Here is a 23034-nt window from a genome sequence, read left to right as displayed (position 1 = left end):
GCTTCTTATCATCCAATCTTGGTCGGACCACTAATATGCGATTGCCATCTGAAATGAAGAGAAAGAGCTGCTTCGTTCGGTATGGTTCAAATATCCATATCCATCCTGCTGGTATGTAAAGTAATTTCCTCTTATGCAGGTACAGAACATGCTAGATTGCCATTGACTGTACTACTTTTGTTACTGACTCATAAATACAGTCTCTTGTCGCCATCTAATGGCACAACAATGTAACCAAAATCACTATCAATAACACACAGACCATTTCTCATTACCAAATATTTCAAGTTTAACCACTACAGAGACATCAGAGTCAGCGGCAAATTCCAGAAAAACTGGCTGAGGCAAGGCTGTTCTTGGTGGGTTCATGAGCACTGAACGTCCACGGACACCTCACATCTACAAAAACGTAGAAGAAAATTTGAAAATAAGCAAATAAGTTATGTTCATTATTATTGTAATGTTATGTGCTTTGTACTGCAATGTTGTCTTGGTGCATGAGACATGCAGGTGATTTAAAAGTGTTGTGTATCACCCTGATTAGAAATGTAAGAATCTTTTTCAGAAGATCTGTGATCCTATTTCCTGACTTAGCGTCACATGAAAAACTAAGGTGAAGTATATTGTATTTAGCATTTAAGGTAAAGATGATGATATCAGACAAATGATTCTCTTAAGCAAAGTTTGTAGTAAGAGGTTTCAGCCAGTTCCTGTTCACTTTATTGTAAGTCAGACAAATTCCCAACAGTAAACTGCTGTTGCATTCTATTTATGACGTACTTACACAAATTTCAAATGATTTTCAATGGTCCCTTTGTCATGTCCAGTGTAGACGGACTTTAGCTGTTGCGGCGCAGCATGTTGCGTCTGGTGTAGACACGGTGTGAGGTGTGCACTAGCGCATTTAGAGTGTCTGTAATGAGTCGATTTCGTGTATGAGTATAGAAGCCCTATGACTACAACTTCCATCATTTGAATTTTCATACAATTCTGAAATTATCATACATTATGGGATATTTTTCATTATTGATCGTACATCATACAGAGGTCAAAATTATCGTACAAATACGATAATTATCGTACGTCTGGCAACACTGGGGCGTGGGTGCAGCCTCCATGTTGCCAGATCTAGCTATTATAAACATTTTCAGACTTGTCTTTTCCACTTAATTTAACACTTTAGAAAGTTAATAAAGTAGGACGTTGCAGTTTAGGGTCAGTGATATCTTTACATTATCTTATTTACAAAAGATTTGAAATAATTTCTGTTTATTTTTATTTATTTTTCAATTTTTGTTTGTTTTAATGGCAATATCTGGCAACACTGCATCGCCAGCACTATGACAGTAATCAAAAAAGCCCATGGACAGGTTATTGCTGACTGGATAGCATATTCGGTCAGAAACATTATCAATGCTGTCAAAACAGTAGCATATAACACTATTACACACAGATCTGTAAAACAAGTAGGTTCCAGAATGAAATGAAATAGCATAGGCTTCTACATAGCTAGTGTTTGCTTATGCCATTCAGTTGTTAGTTGTCACAATTAGTTAATTTAAATTAGATGTTAAAATTAGATATTAAATTAAAATAAATTAGTAGTTAAATTTTCACAAGTCATGCTAAAAACATTGATAAGAGCAGTAGACAAATGTATCATCTATTTAGCAATGGTATTAATAAAAACTGTAACAGTAATAAGTATTGTTGCATGAATAATAAACAGCTGATAAAATACCTTTAACTATAATGAAGTTTTACAAATTTTTGATGTAATAAATGGGGAATGATTTAAAAATGATTATCCCTCCAAAACAGAGAAAACATATTTCACACTTCTTTTAAAGTATTTATTAATTTGTTTTCTATACCTGAATACTTCACTTGCATGCTTTATTTAAGGTCATCTCCCAGTTGCTTTGCCTTTATCTTTAAGCAATGTCTGCCCCTAAAAAATGTGTATAAAACTACAATGTACAGGGGCCAGTTGCATAAACTTAGCCTCCATGTTAAGTGCCTTAAGAACTAGTCTGACCAGCTATCAGTTAGTTAAGGGGATTTGCATTCAGCTTTGAATAATGTACAATGTTATGTAACCAAATATATATATATATACATATATATATATATATATATATATATATATATATATATAGCTAAATAAAATAAACAAATAATGTACGATTTTATGTAACCAAAATATATATATATATATTAAGCTAAATAAATAAACAAATAATGACCCGTCTTAAAGAAATAAAAAGACTAGTCTAAAGCTTTTATGCAACTGGCTACACTTTAAATAACTTTTTGGGGGGGGGGTTAAATCCATAGTTTGTTACTGCAGTTTTATGTTTGCACATGCAGACTCAATGTATCCTATGTTAGAAAAGATTAGCCAGCTGCATGTCAGATGAAAGAGGAAAACCTTTTTTATTCTTCTTAGAAACAGCCGTGTCATTGTGTGTGTCAAACTCTGAGTGGATGATGAAAAAACTTTAAAATAACACCTGTTTTTTCACCTCGGTTTAATTTTTTTAGTGATGACTGTTCAACTGTAATCTATCAAGATGGAGCTGTACATAACCCATTCTCACCCTAACCGCTGTTCTCTCAACTAGTGCTCAATGTAAGTTGAAGTTTTTTAATTTGCTTAGGTACTATTTTCATAAATGATATAATAATGATAAAATAGCAAACTTATAACTAATCACTTGTAACACCTAGTCATTTCAAAAGCTGCTTTTGTGCGTTCATTAGAGTTAAATGTTTCATTAAATGTTTCCGTTATAAGATTATTGTGTAAGGTTATCAGAAGTTTTGGTTTATTATTATTTTTTTAAATGCTTTGTTATTATCGACAAGTAGTAATTTTCAAGTATTGATTTTTTTGCAAAACATCTAGCAACTTAATGGGAATATTTGTTCAATATAATAAAAATCAGTAAAAAAAAGTAATACTAAAAAATAGGTAATTTAGGAGTTTTATATGATACATAATATTATTGAATTGTAAGACAGTATTTACTGAGTCATTATAAGAAATGTATGGAATATTAGAGTCACTCAAACACAGCAGACGTTCTGTACTGGCCACATAACATTTTTGAAATGTAAACAAAGATGTCATCCAAATAGATACTTGAAATCACAGATGCTGGGTTTTAAGAATTCTAACTCAAATATAGTTTAGAAGAATAGTCTTATCTGATTTTGGCTAATGTCATTAATCATTGGCCTACCAGTAAAATTTCACCAGTTTACATACCAGTTTCAAAATTTAAAAAAAAATAATAATAATAAATAAATGAACAATGCAAGTAAAATGAATAAATGTTCTCTAACTTGTCAAAAACATCAAGTTATTGTAGTAGTTCAGCCCTAAAAGCTGTGAGGATAATTTACATTGCAATTTTGATGATATGGAAAATCTCTATTGATTGACATCAGCAAGAAATATATTGTATCATTTTCTCAGCTATCCAAAGTAACTGAATTGTCAACCTAAAAAATTAAACTTATTGTATTTGTTTTATGATGTTGAATTTATTTCAGTTGAACATGAAGCTTTTCTATATGCTGCATGCTCTGATGTGGAAGAAGAGTTTTACATTGGATATGATGAAGAGGAACTGGGGCATGTCAACTTTAAACAAAAGACAGCAGTAGACACACTACCTGATTTTTTGGGACCAAAAAACATAACATTTCCCAAGTTTTATGAAATCGGTTCTGATGCAATAGTAGGATGCAAACGTGACTTACCAATATTTATTCAAACATTCAAGAGCCTACCACTAGAAATGGGTAAGACATGAGAATGTGCTATGAGCCTTTACACGTTTACAGTTTTTAAACATGACATTTTAATGTTCACTTTCTTAAGGGTTTATAATTGGTTTCATTAAATAACCAATATTACATAAACAACAGTGTGTTATTGCTACATATCAGCAGTGTCCAAAATACAAAATTATAATTAACAAAATGATTCTTACACCACAGGTTCAGTATCTTTTATTGCAATTAAAAAGTGCCCAAACCTCTGTCACTAATTTGAAAACATGATGTTACAACTAGAAATGATGGATTAGGTTATATCTGAGAAGGTAAAGAAAGCAGAATGTGTGTATGTTGCATCACATCTACGAAAATTCAATACAACAGAACCATTCATTTATTCATTTATTCATTCAAGCATGAAACACTGATACATTTTTTTCCCAACATCATAACACATAAGAACATGAAACTGATATTGGTGATCTATATGATCAAAGGCTTTCTCCCTGACCTAGAGTAAGCCTGATCTTTTCCGACTGTTAAACAATGGCCCAGTTCAGTGTTGAAAACCTAATGGACAAAAGTAGTGTAAAAACAATTCAAAGTGCATGTGGGAGCTGTGCATACATTGTAAGCATACACCTCATTCTACACAGAATACCAGGAACACATTTACCACACAAAGTAAACATGAGAACTAACAAGGAGCAACTAAAACACAGAGCTATATACACAAGAAGCAAACCAAGGCAACTTAACTAGACACAGATGAAAATAAGTAACTAAGGCAAATGACAAAGAGGCCCGGAAGAAGGGCAAAACCAGAGGTAGAGAGGACACAGGAAGAGCCAGAGGGAAGAAGGAGCCCAATCGAACTGACGGCGTGGAAGGCTAAGGCACAGCCAGAGGCCCAGAAGTCTGCGGCAAAACCAGGACAACAAGGAACAAGTGGAGTGTGGAACCATGGTGGAGGCAGCAGACTGACAGGCCAAGGTGGTGTCATGGGCCCAGAGACTCCACCTCACAAGGCTGAGCTACTGGAGAAGAAGACTGAGGTGGAGCCGAAGAGCTGGAGGGAGCCAGCACAGAGGGTGAAGCCAAGGAGATGTGCAGCACCAGCAGAGCAGGTGGATCCATGGAAGTGGTAGGAAGGACAAAGGCGTGCATTTCCAAAAAAGCCCCTGTTAGCTAACTGTAAGCTGACATTTGTGGTTCTGCTGTTGACCAAGAATCAATTAGCCAGTGCTCTTCTTTTGGCCCCTCGGACAGACCTGGAACAAGATCTGGCCTTGGGATGGATGTGACAACTGGCTCAGGTTTTATGATGGACATAATGACTGGCTCTGGCTCTGGTGACTGGAGGGGGAGGGGGCTCTAGAGCTGGGTCCATGGTGGGCGTGGACTCCTCCTTTGGTTCTGGGGGCACAGATATCATCTCTGGTTAGGGTGAGTTTTCCTGTGTATATAAGACAGAGAGGTGGCTGCTAAAGTTGGTACTGGTTGCAGGGAGTTGGAGCTGATGCTATAAATTACGCCTATAGTGAAGGAGGTTCCTCATACCCAAAGGGTGTTTTGAAGGAGGTCAGTCTCCTCATCATATCTCACCAAGACCTGTTATATCATATGTTCCCTGGGTCTTAATAATAATAAAAAATCAGCATCATTACTCTAGTCTTCAGTGTCACACGATCCTTCAGAAATCTTTCTAATATGCTGATTTGCTGGTCAAAATAAATTTCCTATTACTATCAATGTTGAAAACAAGTGTTCAAAAGGATGCATGACATTATAAAACAGTCTTTACTGCCACTTTTAATCAAATGTTACAAAAGATTTTGAACTGAATATCAAATTGAATACTGAACTGTTTGGTGCATATGGAAGATTAGAGATGATTGTAACTCTCTTGGAAAATGGCAGAAGTCTGCCGGGGAGAAACACGGTCCCTGAGGCTATACCGCAGATTTACACATATGTGATCCACTTGGGTCATGACATATAGAACCCAGCTCTCTACCGGTTCTCATGGATTCATCGAGTTTATGTGGCCTGGCGCCGGACGTTCTGCCACATCTGGCTGCCAAGGGGATGGAGGGAGCTCGACAGGGTCTACAGTATGGACTCTCTGGAGCAGTTATAGCAAGCTGACTGGAAGCCAGGCCTCTCAGTGCTCCTACCCGTTTGAGGTGAGAACAAAGGAGGATACCAGCTTCACACAAAGGCTTATAGAATCTATCGAACGTGTTGGGGGTTGCCCGCCCCGCAGCTCTACAAATATCTGTCAGCGAGGGCACCACGAGCCCAGAGCCCAGGAGGATGCAACACTTCTAGTAGAGGGGCTCTCAACCTGAATGGGCAGGGCAAAACCTGTGCCTGATAAGCCAGGGTGATGGCATCCACTATCCAGTGTGCCATCCTCTGCTTAGAGATGGCATTCTCCTTCTGCTGGCCTCCGTGACAGACAAAATAGTTGGTCTGAGGTCCTGAAGCTTTGTGTCACTGTCAACGTAGCATCTCAACGCCTTTTTCGGACAGGACAAGCAAAGCTAGGGGCTGGGTTCTGCCATCTCCGAGGGCAGCGCTTGCAGGCTCACCACCTGATCCCTGAAGGGAATAGTGGGAACCTTTGGGCACATAGCTGGACCAGGGCCTCAGGATTACCTGGGAGTCAGCCGGCCCAAACAACTCTAGGCATGAATCATCAACCGAAAATGCATGCAGGTCCCCCACCCTCTTGATGGAGGCCAGTGCAAGCAGGAGCAGAGTTTTCACTAACAGAAACTTCAGCTCAACTGTCTGCAAAGGCTCAAATAGTCTCTGCTGTAGTGCTTTAAGTACTAGAGACAGGTCCCAAGAAGGTATGGAGGGGGGCCATGGAGGATTTAACCTTCTGGCCCCCCTAAGGAACCTGATGACCAAGTCATGCTTTCCCACTGACTTCCCTTCCACAGGGTCATGGTTGGCAGCAATAGGGTGTAGGTCACCTAGAACCTCCACGCCCTGTCCAGGGACCAGACATGAAATTTCCAGAGGTCTGGACGCGGGTGCCATAAGGTGCTCAGTCTCTGAGTCAGTAGATCCTTCCTCAGAGGAATCTGACAAGGAGGAGCAGCAGTCACGAGGAGCATCAGTTCTGGGAACCAGGTTAGAGTGGGCCAATAAGGCGCCACGAGCAGGATCTGCTCTTCGTGCTCCCTGATCTTGTACAGTGTATGTGCGAGAAGGCTCACTGATGGAAACGCATACTTGCGGAGGCCCCGCAGCCAACTGTGTGCCAATGCATCTGTGCTGAGTGTTCCATTGGTCTGGGAGTAAAACAACTGGCAGTGAGAAGTCTTGGCAGAAGCAAAAAGTGCTCTCCTGTCGAGATTTTTTGGATACCAGATTCTCCACCCGGCCCTCCTCCAGGGGAGGGAGAGGTGCATTTACCACCCCCCAAAGAAAAGTTCCCTCTTTCTCTGGGTCACCCAGCTCCATGGCACCGCTAGCTTGAGGCTGCTGCGGTTGTGGCATGGGAGTGGGGGTGGATGCAATGGGCCACCCTCGGCGATGAGCAGGCTGGGGCACTGCAGCCGGCGGACGGGTGGAGGCAGCAGCTACCCACCGGGGCAGGACGTGTGCCTCAGTCTGCTTCTGTGCAGCCGAGAACCTCTGGGCCTTGTTGTCGACTGTGTCACCGAAGAGTCCAGTCTGGGACACAGGGAACTTGAGGAACCGACTTATCGGTGTCCCTCATGTTGACCAAACACAGGCAGAGGTGATGGTCCTGGAACACAAGTGAACTCGCAGTGAACTCACACGACCCAGAGAACTCGCAGTGACCTTTGTCGCACAGAGTGCGAGGACATTTGTGGTTCGGAGCTCTTTTAGAACTTCCGGATCGTGACCACCCTCGTGCAGGTCCCTCAGTGCTTTAGCCTGAAGAACCAGTGGTTACACTTTTTTTTCAATAGTCTACTTTAGACATTCTACTAACTATATTTAACTTTGTAACTACATGTCAAACTAATTCTCATTAATTTTGCAACAACATGTCTACTAACTCTCAGAGTAGAATGTTAGGGTAGGTTTAAGGTTAGTTTAATAAATTGAAAAAAGAAAGTGTTAGAACATATTAAGCAGACAGTCTACTAATACTCTAACTGCTAGTTGACATGTAGTTGCAATGTTATTTATTGTTAGTAGAATGTCTAAAGTGGACTATTGAAATAAAGTGTTACTGCCCAGACGAGTGTTTCAGCAGAAGAAAAGGTGCCATCCATGATCTGGTAAGCCCCTCATGCATCTCTCCGGGGAAGAACGGCACCAGGGCGGGGCGCTGAGAACCAGCACGGACCACCCTGAAGTGCCAATTGTCCAACCTTGAGGGCTGGGACACGGTGAAGGTCTCCAGTCAAGCCCTACCCTCACGGCGTCCCAGGAAAGCATTACTGTCATTTCCAGTTCCGAAATCAGGCATTGCTACAGTCTCGGAGGGCAGCAGCGCAGCCAAATCATCCTCTCCAAAATGCTCTGGCTCACCCCCCAATGCAGCGATTGACATCCGGTCGTCGGGAGGAGCGCCAACGGATACTGCTGGTACGCTCCTTGTAGAGGGCCCAGCACATTCCAGTGGCAGCTCAAGTGGTTGCAGAGTGCAAGAGGAGCAATGGGTCCCTCGAGGGTTGGTTCCCTGGAGGGTTGCCACCACTGTAACCCTCAGACTGCCCATGCTACTGCCTGAAGTAGCCCCCACCTGACTACTGCCATGACAAGAAACTAGATCGAGGCAGAGCAAACGGGATCTCTGCCCCTTGTAATGTAACAGACCTTGGCCCGCAGCTTAGAGATGGTCATCTTCCTTCAATGAGAACATGACTCATCCACGAGCGCCACCTCAGTGTGCTTAATGCCCAGACAGGTGAGGCAGCGATTGTGACCATCACCCAGTGGCAGGTAATGACAGAATCCAGAAATGCACGGTGATACATTGTTTATAGCAAGACCCACATCATCTTTACAAAGACATAACATCGAGTTTGCGAGACGCAACGTCATCTTTAAAAAGACTCAACCATGTATGATCTTTTAGGGAAAGAGCTCTTTTAGCGTGCTGAAGCGCACAGGAGAGATGGCCGCCTGCAACAAAAACGGGGTAGTGCAGCTGTGTGTGCAACCACTCACACAACGGGAAACCACCACCGCAGAAGCGCAGTACCACCAACACTAAGAGCTCTCAAAGAGCTTTGCGCGCTGAACTCTTTCAGTCTTCTTCTCTCAGTAGAGTAGTCAGGAGCTGAAACGATGTGATCGCTCAGCTCCGACGCGAGCGAAAAGCTGAATATGTATTGCACCTGCTGCTACTTATACTTATGCTGTGATCAGCGGCAGCTGGATGAAATCATCGCATGCCAATGTACACATTTAGTTACACTCAAAGTGGATTGGGTCTCTCTAAGCGAGATCCAATTCGTCGGTTACCGACGTGACTCGGAGTGACCGACTGAAAGGGGAACAACAAGAATAATCACAAAAAACTAAATTACATTCTAAAATATATTAAAAGAGAAAAAGCTACTTTTTAAATTGTAAAAGGTATTCCACAATTATCAAGCATATCATTAGTTCTCACGGTCAAGCTTGCATCTGCTGACTATCAGTTGACCCACATTTACCCTATAGGAATATGACACCCTTCCGTGATCACCGTTCAGTATTATCACCAGATTTATTGTGTTGCACAGCAGCTAATTAGTCTCCATTCTCTCCTCTTCAGTCAGGACTCAGTGTTCTGATATACCTCTTTGAGCCAGACATTTATCTTCATTTAAATGTCATTTATCTTGCTTTATGGTGTTTCCTTAAACAGTTGTCATTAAGAACATTAAAGACATCTGTAATATTTTACTTAAGGCTTTCCTTTTTAATTGGTAAATGCTTGTTGCATAAGTTTTTCAGGAATTGGCAACATGCTTGTTGCTTTAAGCTAGTAACTGCATTTAAAGGGGCATGCTGCTCTTTTCCACTGCTTGTAACAGAAAAGCAACGCTTTGCTGCCACGTTCACCCTGTAAGTTTGTGGTTGGGAGAGGTTGGCAAAATGGTGTTGTTTGGGGGGAATCACTGCTGCACTCACTGCTCTTATGCATGCTAGGCTGTTGGGGATTTCTTGCCCAGAACAGAACCATACTGTCAATACAAACTGTATGTTAATCAAGTATAGAGTTAGTTCTGGCAGGTCACGTTAGTCAAGAGTGCATCAGTTTACTATCAGCGCTGGTTCTGTTCTGTTTACCCTGAATGGGTTATCGCTGTGCTGCTGTTTTATTTTTTTTTTTTTTTTTGGGTCAAATAAATGCAGCCTTGGTGTAACAAGAAAAATACCTAAAGATTCCAATCTTTTGAATGTTATGTGTGTAAAACATGTACTCCGTGTCATAAAGTTGTGCCTCAAATGTTTATATAATGCATATTAAGATATCTTTGCTTACTCGACTGAACTACAGAATGAATGAATAAAGTTTTCTGTGTTTAGATCTAGATGCACCCCAGACATCCATCTATCCAAAAGATGATGTAGAGCTGGGTGTTCAGAACACTCTCATCTGTCATGCGACTGGCTTCTATCCTCCATCTGTCAACATCTCATGGACTAAGAATAATGTTATTGTGACAGAGGGCATAAGTTTAAGTCAGTACCGTCCAAGGACAGATGATACATTCAACATCTTCTCCACTCTTAAGTTCACACCTGAGGGAGACATTTACAGCTGTGTGAACCACAGAGCCCTCCAGGGTCAACCTCAGACCAAAACATGGGGGTGAGTGTGATTTTCAATAGAATGGACAATATTACAGCTTTTTGTTGTTGTTGGCCCATCTTTATATTAAGTGTCCCTAATATCTGTGTACTTGCATAGTAACTATATGTGTACGTAGTATGTAACAGTGTAAGTACACATTGTGTACATAGTATCTACAGCTGTGTAATATTTCTGTAACCACACACATGTAACAACCCTCAGGATGGTTTGTGTTAGTACAAACCCGATCAAAAAAAGTTGGGGACACTGTACAAATTGTGAATACAAAAAATGCACAATGATGTGAAGTTTCAAATTTTAACTATTTTATTTAGAATACAACATAGATGACATATCAAATGTTTAAACTGAGAAAAATATATATAATTTTTAAGGAAAAAAATAAGTTGATTTTAAATTTCATGGCATCAAACACATCTCAAAAAAGTTGGGACAAGGCCTCTCAAAACACTGTGTGGCATCCCCTCTTCTTTTTATAACAGTCTGCAAATGTCTGGGGACTGAGGAGACAAGTTGCTCAAGTTTAGGAATAGGAATGTTGTCCCATTCTTGCCTAATAAATATTCTAGTTGCTCAACTGTCTTAGGTCTTCTTTGTCGCAACTTCCTCTTTATGATGCTCCAAATGTTTTCTATGGGTGAAATATCTGGACTGCAGGCTGGCCATTTCAGTACCCGGATCCTTCTTCTACGCAGCCATGATGTGTAATTGATGCAGTATGAAAGTGAAAGTCGTGACATTTGTCAAAGTATGGTAACCCATACTCGAAATTGGTGCTCTGCATTTAACCCATCCAAGTGCACACACACAGCAGTGAGAAGTGAACACACCGTTAACACACACCCGGAGCAGTGGGCAGCTATAATAGCCAGCGCCCGGGGAGCAAACTGGGGGTTCAGTGCCTTGCTCAGGGCACTTCAGCCATGGGGTATTGAGGGTGGAGAGAGAGCGCTGTTCATTCACCTTATCCACCCTCCCACCTACAACTCCTGCCAGCACCGATACTCGAACCTGCGACCTTCTGGTTACAAGTCCAAATCTCTAACCATTAGGCCACAGCTGCCCCATGTGGTCTGGCATTGTCATGTTGGAAAATGCAAGGTCATTCCCTGAAAGAGACGACGTCTGGATGGGAGCATATCTTGTTCTAGAACTTGGATATACCTTTGATGGTGCCTTTCCAGATGTGTAAGCTGCCCATGCCACACGCACTCATGCAACCCTTTACCATCAGAGATGTAGGCTTCTTAACTGAGCGCTGATAACAACTTGGGTTATCCTTGTCCACTTTAGTCCAGATGATATGGTGTCCCAGTTTTCCAAAAAGAACTTTAAATTTTGATTCGTCTGACCACAGAACAGTTTTCCACTTTGCCACAGTCCATTTTAAAATGAGCCTCGGCCCAGAGAAAAACGCCTGCGCTTCTGGATCATGTTTAGATATGGCTTTCTTTTCTGACCTATAGAGTTTTAGCCGGCAACGTCGAATGGCACGGTGGATTGTGTTCACAAACAATGTTTTTTAGAAGTATTCCTGAGCCCAGTGTTGTGATTTTCCATTACAGTAGCATTGCTGTATGTGATGCAGTGCCGTCTAAGGGCCCGTATGGTTTTTCCGGCCTTGACCCTTACGCCCAGAGGACTGTTCCAGATTCTCTGAATCTTTGGATGATATTATGCACTGGTAGATGATGATAACTTCAAACTCTTTGCAATTTTCCTCTGAGAAACTCCTTTCTGATAATGCGCCACTATTTTTCGCCACAGCATTGGTGGAATTGGTGATCCTCTGCCCATCTTGACTTCTGAGAGACACTGCCACTCTGAGAGGCTTTTTTTATACCCAATCATGTTGCCAATTGACCTAATAAGTTGCAAAATGGTCCTCCAGCTGTTCCTTATATGTACATTTAACTTTTCCGGCCTCTTATTGCTACCTGTCCCAACTTTTTTGGAATGTGTAGCTCTCATGTAATCCAAAATGAGCTGATGTTTTGGCATGACATTTCAAAATGTCTCACTTTCAACTTTTGATATGTTATCTATATTCTATTGTGAATAAAATATAAGTTTATGAGATTTGTAAATTATTCCATTCCTTTTTTACTCACAATTTGTTCAGTGTCCCAACTTTTTTGGAATCGGGTTTGTACAAATGTGTAACAGGACATTGGTAACAACACTTTTTTCACTTCACTAAGTACTCGTGTAACAGGAATTATATAACTACATTTTGTAACAACAATATGTATAAGAGTAATTGGAACCATTTGATCCAGGGGGTGGGATGGGTAGGTTTAGGGTGGACAATGGGATCCATGGGGTGGAGATGGGTAGGTTTAGGGATAAACCTACCCTAAAATATATTTAGTAAAGTGGGAGGAGTTGGATCTCGAGTTGGAGTTGGTGCACTCCAGTAACTCCACAGGAAACTGTCCCACAGAGGAGTTAGTGTAAAGTTTTGGATTCTGGACACAATTATATGTTATGTGTAAATTGTGTAACATTCTGGACACCAACCACAATTATATGTAAAGCCTAACTTAGTAAAGTGTAACACTGTCTTTACCAAAACGTGTTGTTAGTCCTGTTACACGTTGTACTTACACATACCATTCAGTGGATTGTTACATGTGTAGTTACACAAACATTAGAGCTGTAGATACTATGTACCAATGTGTACTTACACTGTGGTTACATACTACGTACACGTCTATTTACTATGTAAGTACACAGGTTATTAGGGACACATTATAAAGTGGGACCAAAATTACTTGTTAATCTTTTATCCCATGGATTTATCTTCCAGATGTAGATGTTGCCCTCCCAAGTGTTGGTCCAGCAGTGTTTTGTGGAGTAGGTCTGACTCTTGGGCTGTTGGGAGTCATTTTGGGAACATTCTTCCTCATTAAAGGACACAACTGTCACTGACTTATGAAGCCTTGGAAGCAAACTTTGAAAATATCTGTTAATTGTTTTCAACTGAGAGCACTTTGAAAACAATAACAATTGTCACTTTTCCTTTCTACATGACAAGTGACAATTGATGTTAAAGGTTATACCTTTGGAGTAAATCAACCTTTTATGCCTCTCAATACTTCAAAGCATGATTAGAACCTTACTTACTGTGTAACACTAAACCTGCATTATAGGGGATAGTTTACCCAAAACTGAAAAAAAATCTGTTATTCTGTCATTATAAATCTCAACAAAGCCTTTAACTGATTTTTCTTAAATCTTACACATCACACTTTGCAATTCATAAGAAGTAATCTATACTCTCATCACATGGTCATAAATTATTTTTAATAACATTGATTAAAAAACACTTTCTCAGTAACATATAGACATTTGAAATGATGATGTAAATGAATCTTAAATCACATTAGTGTAATTATTGTAATTCATATATTTCAGAAGCTTAGTATTTTCTTCTTTGACAAAAATTTTTTTTTTAATCATTCTGTGTCATAATTTTCAGTCATTTTCCTGGGTTTTAGTTTCCTTGATGATTCATTATTTTATACCTGTTGCACCTGTTAATTAGTTTCTCTGTGTATTTAAGCATTTGTGTTTTCTTCTGTTCTTGATGTGATCTTGTCATTATAAAGTTAGTTGTGCCAGTGTGTTTTGTGTCTTTTTTCGTTAAACATCACCTGTTTGTATTTAGATCCAGCTCTTTATTTTGCATTATTTGCAACATACGCATGGCAGTTGTAGAACGTAGGCAAAATGCACTAAAGAAACAGACAAACCTTTGGCTAAATCTGTGCCTACATTTGATTTAATTGTGTAATGTGGGATGTCAGAGTTATCCCAGTGTTTCCTTCAATAGCCAAAACCTCATGCATCCCTAACCTATTTGAAACTAATTGTATTTAAATTAATTAGTAAATTGATTGACAGATTTCTTTTAATAAAAACAAAAAACATAGGGTTTTTTGATTTGGTGTGTTGCATACATCATGACGATGAGAACCAGCTTTGTGAATTAGCAAATGTACCAAAAATAAAAGAGAAACTGAATTATTGATTGGAAGCATCCAAATATGCCTTTTATAGCAGACTAAGAAAATTATGTGAAAACGATGTAAAATGTCACAAATTCACAGTGTTAATAAAACTGTAGGATGAAAAGTAGACCTCCTGAGATTAACTTACAAAAGTCCTGGTGAGTTTTGAAGTAGCAATACAAAGGAGATGCGTTTACCGTCCCTATGCAAGGATTCATAAATGACGATGAGTAAAGCGAAGGCAACTCAGTGTTGGTTTCACATGAATAGTAAGAAACATGGTTGATGTAATATGTCCAAATTGGGCATTTGGGCTACACACATTTGCAGTTGTGCAAACATGTGTAGGTCCCCCGCATGAGTGAAGGTGGGGCCCTCTCACAGCATCAAATCAGTGTAACAAGTGGTGTGGCCAGTTTGCTAATAGTTGAATTATTTTGCATCTCATCAAACTATTTTCTTCTATCTGTATATAACGATTTGTTTGTCTTTAACAATGTTATACAAACTAACTCTGACAATGTTTTACATTACTTACCCATAAATGTTATTAATGAAACCATGTTCTTAAAAGCAGCCAAGTAGTGAAGGAATGCAATTAAAAGTAACTTTTGTAAGGTTTTTTTTTATTTTTATTATTTTTTTTACGTATCATTTATTATTCAAGCTAAATGTTTGCTGCATGGTTTTAAAACAATCTGATGCAAATCCTTCACATTTTACTTATTATTCAGAACAGAAACCAAATTAAATCATAAATAAAAGCAGCTATAAAATTATACTACAAAATTTATATATACAATTAAATAATAAACATGAAATCAGAATATGGTGACATGCCCAATCACAGCTAATCAACTCTCTAAAACACTACCAAAGGTTTCCTGAGCCTTCAAAATGGTTTCTCAGTTTGGTTCACTAGGCTATAACACAATCATGGAGCAGAGAAGCTGCTTGCTGACAGGTTGTCCAGAAGACAATCATTGGACACCCTTCACAAGGGGAGGAACATAATCATAAGCCACACACAATTCATTGCCAAGAAAGCTGGCTGTTTCACAGAGTGCTGTATCCAAGCAATAGTTAACAGAAAGTGTGAGTGGAAGAAAAAAAAAGTGTGAGGAAGTAAAAACTGAAGCAAGACACCAACCGAGAGAACCGCAGCCTTATGAGGATTGTCAAGGCAAATCGATTCAAGAAATTTGAGTGAACACTTCACAAGGAATGGATGAGGCTGGTGATTCTGGGGTCAATGGATAAATCACAGAGCACCACCACACAGCCAGACTTGTTCAAGGATGTGGCTACAGTTGTTGTAGTTCCTCTTGATTACCCACTCCTGAACCACAGACACTCCGTCAGAGGTGTCTTACATGGGCTAAGGAGAAGACGAAACTGGACTGTTGCCCAGTGGCCAAAGTCCTCTTTTCAGATTGAGAATGCAAGTTTTGTATTTTCAATTTGAAATCAAGGATGTCAGGAGGACGAGGTGGAGAGCTTCTTGTGCCCAAGTTGCTTGAAGTCCAGTGTTAAGTTTTCACCAGTCTGTGATTGCTTGGGGTGCAATGTGCATCTGCGGGTGTTGTGTCGCCATTGTTGTGTTTCGAAAACCAAAGTCACTGCATGTTTACCACGGATTTTGGAGCACTTCAATGTTTTCCTTCTGCTGACCAGCTTTTTTGAAGATGTTGATTTCATTTTCCAGCATGATTTTGGCACCTCCCCAACTGCCAAAAGCACCAAAGTTGGTTAAGTGACCTTGCTGTTGTTGGCCTTGACTGGCCAGCAAAAACTCCGACCAACCTGACACCCCCAATAGATAGAATCTCTGATGGGGTATTGTCAAGAGGAAAATGAGAACAAGAGACCAAAACAATGCAGATGCAGCTGAAGGCCACTGTCAAAGCAAGAACCTGGGGCTTCCATAACACCTCAGCAGTGCCACAAATTGAATCACCTTCCATTGCCATGCTGAATTGAGGCAGTAATTAAAGCAAAAAGGAGCCCCTACCAAGTATTGAGGACATGTACAGTAAAATGAACATACTTCCCAGAAGGCCAACCATTCACTAAAAATGTTTTTTTATTGGCTCTTTTGAAGCATTCCTAATTTGTTGAGGTAGGGATTTGGGGTGTTTTTTGTTAATTTGAGCCAAATCATCACACTTGAGAACTTAGACACTTCAGGCTGTGTGTATTTGAATTTATTTAATACAAGAGTTTCCCAATTTTGAGTGAATTACTGAACAGAAATTAAATTTTGTCACCACATTCTAATTTATTGAGAACCAACTGTATGGTCATTTTATTCTGTTTTCCATTCCCTTCACAAAAGTGCTGCAAGTGTGTGACCTGTATTTGCGATTCTTGCGCATTGGGATTAAACCCCTTTAGCGACAGAAAAAAAACAAAGTATTTTATGATGGATCCACATACACGTAATCCCATTCTAATTAAGATTTTTAAATCTAATTTACAATATCATTTTGTTAACGGTTAATAATCAGTTTCACAAGCTGGTCTGTCACGGGTCCAACTTTTAGGCGAGGCCCCCCCACCACGGGACACCACAAGGTCGCCCTTGCAGTGTGTGCCCTGCGCGGTGCCCATCCACATACTGAACCACTGCACATACAATACCTATGCCTACGGTTTTCAATGGTCACATACATAGCCAGAGTCAGAGTGCAATTGACAATTGAGATGCATCCTTTCTCTTAGATAACAACACTTTCCGGTTCTTTCAAGAGCGTTACAAATGTCAGTCACTGGTTTGCAGATACCCACTGAAATACAATTTCTTGTTTCATTCTCAGTGTAATGCCATATTACAGTCTCCGTTTTCAATTTGTACGTCAAAAAAAAAAAAAAAAAAAAAAAAAGATTAATTGATTGATTTTCTGGAAACCTGATAGATTTGTTAATAACCAGTATTTCAAAAGTCACTGTACTTTGCTGCTTCCTTAGTGTGTTAGTCACTAAGAAATATTTACAATAACAGTATTTGTTAATAAAGTTACCAAGGTTTTTTCAATAGAGTCAGAGTTCAATAGTTTCTTTAAGAAAATAAGTTTTATTTAAATTGATAATGTGGATGGAGTTTGTGATGATGATAATTGAAAGCAGGATACTACCTAGTAACATCTGATGTTTATACCTGGAGTAACTGGTTGGACAATCACCTCAAACGTTCCCACCTGACATGAACATAAAAGCACTGGCAACATGCAGCTGTGGATTTCAGTGCTTGTGAAAATGTCACTGCTACAGTACTTGAGTTGTCATCTCATCTGACACTGTCTGTATTTGACTGGAGCAAAAAGTGGTTAAGATGAGAGTAATACAACTGAATATCAATATAACTGCATTAGTAGTAGTAGTAGATGTAAATGATTTAAAATGATAATACTTCAGCATGTTTTTTTAGAAGGGTGACTTGTATGATTGTCCTCTGAGGATGGGATTCTCTATAATATATTACTTAAAAACTGTTTGTGGGACAGCATAATTTGACATATGACTGTACTCCACAGATTCATCTTTCCCTGTGAATTACTTATAAAAGTTCCTCTCTTTTTTTTTCTTGTTGTCATATTTATCTGACAGCACTGTGATTGTTCTGCTTCTTTGTTCAGGCTGAATGACGCTAAATTACATAAGACGGTCAAGATGTATCTACAGCTCTCCTGATTGTCAGTGACATGGTGTATATTGACAGCTTTTATTTAAATAAATTTCTATTCACACAGTTCAACAGGTAGTTACTTGAGGAAAGTTTGTGGGGTTTAGAACGAGATCGGAATGAGAGTTGCAGAGGGGATGGATAATAGCCCCTTTTTGCTAACAGAGAGAGCTGGTGTTACTGTATGCAAATTTATTTTTAAAACCGAGGGACACACCTGACCTTATTAAGTAGGTAAGTGGCTCAAAACAAATACAATACAAAAAATTTTTTTTGTATAAACATTTGTGTTATTTCTATATGAGCATATACTAACTGGAAAAACAATTATTAATGGATTTTTTTTTAATGTTAAAAGTGATCTACTCAACATCTAAGAATTAAATAAACCTAATTTGAGTCAAAATATTTATATTTCTCTGCTTTGTTCAAATGCCATTTCTTATGTCAAACACCCCAACCTGCAATACACGCACACATACATATGAGAAATGCATGGACTGCATATTTATACGTTGCTCTCTTTGATTCAGTGAAACCAAAGGTTAAGCTCAGTTCAGTGACACAGGCTGGTGGCAGACCTCCAGCTGTGTTAACTGTGCAGCGCATATGAATTTTATCCTCCGCACATCAAAGTTTCCTGGCTGAGAGATGGTAAACCAGTGACCTCTGAAGTGACCTCCACTATGGAGATGGCTGAGGTGGTGATTGGTACTACCAAATTCACTCTGAGCTGGAGTACACTCCCAAATCTGGAGAGAAGATCTCCTGTATGGTTGAGCATGCTAGCTTCAATAAACCCATGATTTCTATGACTGGGGTAAGATTAGACAAAATGTTAATAGTAATGTTAATAGTCATAGGCCTGGTTTGGATTAGGCCATAGTTCAATTAGGACATTTAAGTAAGTTTTTTTATAAAATGTATGTTTTGAAAAAAAAAAAAAAAAAAACAGTAGTTAGTTGTGTCCCTCCTGAGAGAAAAACAGTGGCACTGGTATATTTTAAGATCAGTCAGTGTGAGTTTCTTTCACTTGAAACAGCTCTGATTTACATTTCAATCTGGGACTAGGCTTAAGACTTGTCTGTGAAACCGGGGGCTACTGTCATATTATAACTGTATTTGTGGTTAAGCATATTTGGATATACGTGACTCTGGACCACAAAACCAGTCTTAAGTGTTAAATTTTTCAAATTGAGATTTATGCATCAACTGAAAGCTAAATAAATAATATTTCAATTGATGTGTGGTTTGTTAGGATAGGACAATATATTGGCTATAAGATACAACTATCTGAAAATCTGGAACCTGAGGGTGCAAAAAAAAACGAAATACTGAGAAAAATCGCTTTTGAAGTTGTCCAAATGAATGCTTAACATTGCAATATTACTAATCAAAAATTAAGTTTGTATTTTTGGCTATTGCTACAAATATACCCCAGAGACTTAAGACTGGTTTTGTGCTCCAGGGTCACAAATTATATTTGACGTACTGTACTCCCGATCCGTCTCTCCTTGAGTATGAGAGGAATAAAGTTGCTATTGGAGCCTCTGGTCTGGTGCTGGGAATCATCATCACAGCTACTGCGCTCATTTACTTCAAGAAGAAATCAACAGGTATGTGGAGATGAGAATAATTCAGTACATTGTAATTAATTCATTGTACATGCATGTAACTTGTTATATCCAGTTATTTTCTTTGACAGGAAGGGTCCTAGTACCTCAGTAATGATGGTAGATTGCTCATTCAATTTTGAGAACTCACTTTGATAATTATACATATTTTCAATTCTTATTATGACTGCAAGGGGACAAATAATGAAAAATGTACAGTTTGCACAGAGCTTTGTGACATGATCACAGCTTATTAGTCTCCAGTTATGTCTGTTTTCAGTGTGCTGTAAATTGTAATCATCTGTGGTTTTCAATCCTGGTCCTGGGGACATTTTCTGTCACTCTTATCTGACACCACGGTCAAGGTTTATTTATTCGTATTATGCATTTTTTAATAGTTTTGAATACAGAGAACAATGTTATCAAACAATTCCTGTTTCACACGGACTTACACAAAAATGACTTAAAATGCTGTATATGCATGCCGGACCAGCAGTTGCCGATGTCACTTTGTAAAGAAACACACACGCCTGCACACATACACATTCTTCTCTACAGAGTCAAGATGCACATGCACATGACATCAACTGCTCTTCACAACAATGTTTTAATAACTATTCTGTGATTTATCATAGACAGTTATTCTACTACATATACATTATGTTTTATGGCCAATTTTCTAAATATTCAGAACAGTAGCACTGTAATGAAGATGTTTTATCATTAAATTCGGTCAGCTATTTTAAAAGACTGGTATAGCGGCAAAGCATACAAGCAAAATGCTGTTTTCTAGTCTTATTTGTAAATTAAAAAAAACATGAGAAAACAAGTATGAAATTAATTAATAATTAATATAATCAATAAATCCTTATTTGTGTATTCAGAAATAAAATATTATATATGTATATGAAAAATTGAGCAGATTTAAAAAAAAAAAATAATAAAATAAAATTAACACATGTCTGACAATATTTCCTTAGCTGTTCTAAAATTGGAGCTTATTTCCAGATGCCTTTAATAAATGCTTAAATGAATGTGGATCTGGTGATCAGAATGACTGTGAGTTTGCTGTTGTATCCCATATAATTATAACACTTAGTCCTTCAATAACGGTCTAATGTCTCATTATACTGTGACAAGATCATAAAACTGTCCATACTACTGAACTGTGCCAGGACAAAAATGTTCAGAGCAGACCTTAGCAGTTTCGTACCCAATTTGTTCAGTAACTTTGATTTTTCTTAACATTACTGTTTTGACTATCTAATGCGCAGAAATGTTTGTTTACAAAAAAGTTTTAAATTTTCAGTATGTGACGTCATTTTAACCTTGTCATTTCTAGTGTGTGTATATAGGTGAACATGATTTCACTGACCATATAGATATTGGTTTACTATTTACACTATTTAAAAATATTGTGTGTATGTATATAATATAATATATATATAATATATATATATATATATATCTATATATATATATATAATTATATATATAAAATACATTTTTTGTCAACTGGTGACATGAATATTTCCTTCCCCTCACTGGTGCTGCAGATACAGTTGGGAATTCTTTAAACTGGTCTGGGCAGCAGTTTCTTGTGAAAAATGCCACCAATTTAAACTTAAACCAAAAGACATGTATAAACATCAAGAAAAAAGAGACTGTGGGTTAATAGTACTTGAACTACAGTAAATGCAACTTGAAAAGCACCCCGGGCAAATTTCCCTCTAATAATAACACACACTGCGTGTGAGTGTGTATTTGTGTGTATGTGTGTGTAGAAAAGTGGAGTAACATCTCACAAACTCACAATCTGTCTGTGAAATTTGTTCTCAGTTGTTTACTCAAATACAAGATACATGTTACAAGAGACAGTGAAGACATATTGCCAGGGGAAAGAAAATGTTGAAAGACATTCACATGATTGTAACTTATTATCCCCCCGGAAGTAGTACACAAATTTAAAAATCCAGTTGCATGTCTGTCTGTGTTTGTCTTGAGTTTTAAAACAGGTTTTTTAACACGATTGTTGTAAATGTACAGCTTTGAAGCTTGTAATCTTGGGGAACTTTTGGAGGGGAACTATGAGGAAGTCCTTGATCACATCCAAAACATCCTCATAGTTTCATCAATCTAGATTACTATCTGGTGATAGATGTTGGTGTAATACTGTTACCTAGAGGTTGTAAATACAAAATGACAGGCCTTTGCCTTTAATGAAGCACAAACACTTCTGACAATTCTGAATTTTGTTGGGAAACAGCACATAAATTATTTAATTTTTTTAAAATTCTTTATTAAAAGCCACTCAATGGGCTGTCATTAACATATTTAAAAAGTTTGATAACTAAACATAAAGAAAGTTTTCTCAGTCTGATTCTTACTTGATTCTTACATTATTAACCCTCTGGTGCTCTTAGGTCACTTTTTGACCGGGAAAATGGTTCTGTTTTGAAAAATCACAGCTTCATCAGAATGGTAACTAAACTGGTGACTTTTATGGAATTGAAATGTGAACACAAAAAATTGAGGGCACGATTCGAGCAGGCTAAGTGGTCGTAAAAAAAAAATAGTCAAACTTGTGCTCTTCAGTCCAAAATGACCGACCACATTAAATGAATGGGAAATCGACAAATACACAAAAATTCAGAGAAGTGAGAGGTCACACTTTTGACCATGAAGAGCCAAGTGTGACTCCGAAATAAGCAAGCACCAGAGGTTTTAATCTGATTCCATTTCATTTCAACTAATCACTATATTCTACTGTGTTTCTTATTAGGAACTAATCCCCACAAATAGTTGGTTATGTATTCACTTTGATACTTAACTATTTTGAGTAATTCCATACTTTCATTTAGTCATTAGGGTCCTGATGTCACAGAGTCTCACTCCGACCAGGTCCGTGGATCTCACAATCACAAGAAGGCCAAACTAATCTTAGTCAGGGGTGTAGGCGGAGTCATACTTATAAGTCGGCCACCTACTGGTTGCTCAAAAAAAAACGCTTGCTCAACAAAAGTGTAGTTTCCATACAGCTTGCAAAATCAATGATTAGACAGGACATCAAAAGGTCTCCAATGATGGGCCTACTGCTCCAATTCATTCATGGACCTTCAGTATGCTCTATCCTGGCAA

At 38.6% G+C, this 23034-nt stretch overlaps 2 pseudogenes; both read left to right on the top strand.

Annotated features, from left to right (window-relative positions):
- The first annotated feature begins 2573 nt into the window (after positions 1–2573).
- On the top strand, positions 2574–13561 carry LOC122136626 (annotated as a pseudogene).
- A 5206-nt stretch (positions 13562–18767) lies between these two features.
- Positions 18768–20011, top strand: LOC122134392 (annotated as a pseudogene).
- Positions 20012–23034: the final 3023 nt, after the last annotated feature.

This window comes from Cyprinus carpio, chromosome B3, assembly GCF_018340385.1.
Source record: "Cyprinus carpio isolate SPL01 chromosome B3, ASM1834038v1, whole genome shotgun sequence".
Lineage (NCBI taxonomy): Eukaryota > Metazoa > Chordata > Actinopteri > Cypriniformes > Cyprinidae > Cyprinus > Cyprinus carpio.
This window is presented reverse-complemented; position numbering and strand designations above follow the sequence as displayed.